The sequence below is a fragment of the Pseudorasbora parva genome, chromosome 17 (genome assembly GCF_024679245.1).
Source record: "Pseudorasbora parva isolate DD20220531a chromosome 17, ASM2467924v1, whole genome shotgun sequence".
NCBI lineage: Eukaryota > Metazoa > Chordata > Actinopteri > Cypriniformes > Gobionidae > Pseudorasbora > Pseudorasbora parva.
This window is the reverse complement of record NC_090188.1, coordinates 36940632-36945781: the sequence shown is the minus strand read 5'-3', so window position 1 is coordinate 36945781 and position 5150 is coordinate 36940632. Positions and strand designations below refer to the sequence as shown.

At 35.5% G+C, this 5150-nt stretch overlaps 1 long non-coding RNA gene across 1 annotated transcript; it reads left to right on the top strand.

Annotated features, from left to right (window-relative positions):
* The first annotated feature begins 947 nt into the window (after positions 1–947).
* On the top strand, positions 948–3893 carry LOC137045076 (uncharacterized). The gene is made up of 5 exons (XR_010898683.1): positions 948–1278; positions 1789–1829; positions 2049–2202; positions 2453–2538; positions 3219–3893. It is a non-coding gene; the product is annotated as an uncharacterized lncRNA (long non-coding RNA).
* The last annotated feature ends 1257 nt before the right edge of the window (positions 3894–5150 follow it).

The window sequence follows — 5150 nt, the reverse complement described above, 5'->3', positions numbered from 1 at the left end:
CCTCATTACTGACAGTTGTACAAACCACGGACTGCTTTGATGCTTGACGACCCTGTGTGGATTAGGGGTTGGCCTCACTAAACTGCTGGCATCATTAAAGATGACCTCTGGGGTTTAAGCTTATGTGCGCACACACTGCTGGTTTTGATTTGGCACTTTGATTTTGGCTCCTAATGTGTTCGAATAAAAAGAAAGGCAGTGATATGGATAAAATATGTTGGTTTAAACCCAAGAATTTCATAAAAAGCTTGATTTCAAAGAATTTCTTTTGGGAAAATGGCTTAATTCAAGTATTTATTTGGCATCAACATACAACAGTTTGAAGAATTACACAGAACTACACAGTCATTGTACTCTGCAACCATTTTGCAATAGCAATTACTGAAGCAATTTGCTTTTCCAGTAACAAATTACTTTTCTTTTAAACAAGTAGTACCACATTGTATTACACACTTAACCGTATTGCTAAGTGAGTTATATTTTTATCAAATGTCCTTTCATAACAGGAAAATTTTGTGTAGCCTATGGAGCATATTTCTGTCATGACAACTCTCTGTGAGACTGGCATGGTAATTGATATGGCAATGTTAAAGGTGTCATAAACTGGCTTTTACATTTTTTATACTGTTTTCTGAAGTTAAGTAATGACATTTGCATGGTTTTACATTCAAAAACATCTTGATTAATAAGTAATAGGCTATTTTTCTACCCTGGATTTGAGGCTCTCTCCTGAACGCTTAGTTTTTATGGGCGCACTGCAGACTTGAAAGTTAATGCCCATGGCTAGGATTGTATAAGATTTGCATATTTAATGAGCTTCAGCTCCCCTGTCAGTACATGTGAGGGATTGTTTTGAAAGCATGTGTAGAAACGGTAACCCAAATCACAATGAACCAACAACTCCACAAATAAAAGATTCTCCACACTGTAAAAAGTAATTCAGGGTGTTGTCTGTAGGAATTTATTTTAAAAAGTATATTTATTCCAATAAATTGATTTTCTTTTATTTTTGAATTAATTTAAGTTTTACATAAGTAAAAAGTGTGAATGTTTTTGCAACTTATTATTACCTATCAAAAAAATGATTTCCCTGACCTTCACAATAAATTGTTTCTACAAAACTCTATTTAAGTGTTTATATCTGAAGTAAAACGTCACGACATGCCCACATGCTGCAGCAGAACAACGAACGAGATCGTTGCGCGTTGTCACCTGGCTGTACCGGACCAGTTTCGGGTTTCTGTGGAGTTTTTGAGGATCTTACAACGTGCAACCGATGTAAGTATAGCTATTTACATTGCAAGTTAGGTTTTAGCCGAATGAGCACGCATTTTTTAACTAAAATGTAAAAGCGTCGCCTGTTTCAGACAGCATTAAGTTTGTCAGTTTTGCTGGCGCCGCATGAGGCCTACCGAAGGTCGTGAAATTAACAATAAAAGTTACGTTAACTGTTAGGTTTGTAGTTACTGTTATCCCCGCATGGCTGAAAAATATGAGGACATGACATAATATATTCCTGGTGTCTCTCTGCAACGTGGTATCATGAAAATTCGTAAATGTGTTGTTGTGTTGCAAAGCAGCTGTTTATGGACCTAACGTTAGTCCGCTTCAACATTGTTTAATCAGTTTTTAAATGCTTTAACTTAATCTGTTGATATATTTGTCTGAAATATTTTGAAACCATTTGATCTAGTAAAAAGATTATATATTTATTTTGCGTTGCATTAACATCAATGATCCTGATATTTTCCTAAATAAACTTTTGTTTCATCTGTGTTGCTTCTTTAGAAGACCATCAAATCTATTGGGAGGAAAAGTTCATGGAGTAGGTAAGCTTTTTAGTAGGTTGAATTGAGATAAATGTTTCAGAGGTTTATTGTTATCTGTCATTTAAAGGAATTAAGGTAACCAAAAGTCAGTTATTGAGTGTCAGGAAAAAAGGAACGGAAAAAAAAGTATCATCCCTTTCTGATTTTTGGATTGCATTAAAATGAAAGGTTGTCAATTCTTGTGTTCCAAATAACAGTTAAACAATTGATGTATTACAGGTAAATGAAGAATTCCGAAGGTGTGCTGCAGTTCCACTAGAATCAGTGTTTATGTCCCAGCTGGACAAGTACTCCAAAACTTCTCGACCTGTTTAGTGCGAAGGGTGGAGCGGTTGGTCAACGCATCAATAACTTGTTAATGGAACTGATACAGGTGAGGCGAAAGTGGTAACAATGTTGCAGGGGCATATTCATACAATAAGTACTTTATTCTCTTGTCTTGCCTATAGATGAATATTGCAAAAAACATTTTTGTTTACAGCTGCTAATTAATTTTAAATATAAAAGAAAGAAATATGCCGGTAAGCTCTGTTAAATAGGTAGTACAGACCCACACTGATAATTGCATTGTAGTTATATTGCCTGCAAGATTCAGTTTTTCATTATTCATTTGCCAGCTATAGGATCCAAGTACCTCTGTGGTGAATGAGAGACTCTGAGATGTGAAAACATGGGAGAGAGTGGGCAAGAGCTCATCTCTGACTACTATGTAAGTATTGTTTAAAAAGCATAGTTTTAATTTTTTTGGGGGGGAAGCATTTATTCCTCAGATATCAATCTTATGTCTGTCTGAGTTTAATACGGAGCTGGAGTTGAGGATTGGTTAGCTTGTCTAAGAACAAATACTATAATTGGGTGGAAATGGCTTGTCTGATGGCTCAGTCAAAAGTTCAAAAACACACCTACAAACAACCAAATGTCTGCACAGGAACCAGTTATCAAAATTAATCTTTTGGTCTTCCAGTGGCTAGTAAACTTGATTTAAAATATACTGTCATATTTTTCAACTGCAGCTTCACAGAAGTAAAATCCTTGTTTACATGAATGCAGGAGTCATTATTTATCTGCTGATATAACTGTAAGAGTGGCATTTTCAGATACTTTTACTTAACCACACCTATGTGTTACCAGCTGAACCTCTCTCCCCTTTAAGGATTTAGGCCTTGGAGGTGACTTGTGTATGTGATTTAGTCTCGCAGGTTTGTTGTGTCAAGTGAGACTGTACTGAAAGTTGTACTATGAAGCCAGTTCAACAGGCCAGGCTTACTGTGCAGGAGCTGGCTTGTCCAAACTTAAAACCTTTTGTGAACTTTTAATGTGTGATTTTATTGAAGGCTTTTGAAGATTGTTCTCTGTTGCCATTTATTGTTCTGTTTATGTCTCATACAGGGAAAAACAGAGAGCAGTGTGCACAAGGACTTGCGCAATATGCAGATATATGTCTGTCGTGAACCAGATGCAGTGGGCATCATCGTTGAGGGAATCCTAGGGCATGTTGCCTGCTTCTGGGTATGACATATGCTCTGAACCTGCAGTATCCACCACAACTCTGCAAAACATCTGAGATGTTCCAAAGACTTTTTGTGGGACTTGACACACTGCGCCCAAAACCTTCCTCTTGATTCATGACATTAAAAAACAAACTTCTGATTTAGTTGGTCAAATGCCAGCCTCACACTCATAAATGGCAATCTTGTGTTTTTCAGAAGATTGTTCTGAATGTTTAATTGTTAATTGGCTAGTAGAATATGGCACAGATTGTACTTAAAATGTGTTCTTGTATTAATTTATTATGTTTTAATAAATATGAAAAGGTAATGTACTGTACATTTTATGTATCGCTCAGGTGAAGAGTCACTGTATTTTAATGTCAGTGTTAAGAGTACACAGATTGAACTTTGAAGGTGTTCAATGCTGCACTTAAAGATGAGGTCAGAAGTTTCTGTAATTTTTTATGTTACAAATGTTTACATTACCATTATTGTTACATTAAAATTGATTACAGAAAATGTACCCAATTGTTTATGACAGCTGTTATAGAGCAATAAACGTTGGAAACGAATACATCGCTTTCCTTATTTATTAAAGTTATGGCAATGGTAACTAATTATTTAAAGTGGATTAAGAAATAATTTGTCTAAATTAATGAGTAAATTAATTAATTAAAATAAAAACAATTTTTATTTTAAATTTTACTTATTTTAACTAAGTATGATTTGGTAAATTAATTAGTTAAAATAAAAACAATTTTTATTTTAAATTTTACTTATTTTAACTAAGTATGATTTGGTCGATATGCTGCTCATTAACACAATGGTTAAACTCAAATGTTTTACTTTATCTTGTAGACTCTACTTAATTTTTTAGCATACAGTAAAATAGATAATACTGATTTTTACCAACTCAAAAAACCAAGAAGTTCACTAAACTTACAAAAAGTAGTTGGAAAATGTTGCCTTAATTTTTTTGAGTTTTATTTAAGTAACAGTTTTTACAGTGCAGTCTGTGACCATGCTATGGTATGTTCTGTTAGACACGTACACATAATCAATTTAGCTATCAAACAATCTGTAACAATGCAATACTATCACATATTAAAAACATGTTTTTCTCCCATTAGTGTGTTGCTTAATTCATTCATGTAATCTCATCCTGTCTGCAAATCCAGTCTCTTGTTTAAAAATGAATCTGTGGTGAATCTGTCTTCCCCACACGAGCTGGATCTTCTTTAAAAATAAAGTTCATCCATGCATTCATAATATTGGAATCCGAATTAATCTTATGCGGCATGTTTATTGCTGCCTTAAAAGCTTGATCCGGTTTAGCTCTATGTGGGCCTATGTCATGTCAGTGCAAGTTGGTGGGCGGGGCTACAGAATCAGCCGTTATTTGAGGCGGTGTTTCACCACACACTGACGTCAAGGTTTGGCACATTCTGAGATCTCTCGTTTGCTGTCAATAAAAGCTTTTCTTTGACCAACAAGGAAGTTTTCAGTGCCGAAACTTACAGGATATTCTTATTTTACTATGACCTTTTCTATATCATAAGCTCAAGGGAAAGTTGATTTCTCAATTCAGGACCGCTTTAATGTATTTAGTCTTGGTGGAATAGATCTGCTAGCCTGACAAGCCAGACCCACATCAAGATGTTTGGTCTGGAAACTCACCATTGACAGGGCTCAATCCGAGGGGCGGGATAAACGGTTGTCTTTCAAACTCCCTCTGCACGCGATAGGATAGCGCTACAACCAACCAGAGCAACGAAGCAGAGCTTGTTGTTAAACTTTCGCCGGTCGGCAAAACTCCGAACACATCTTCCCT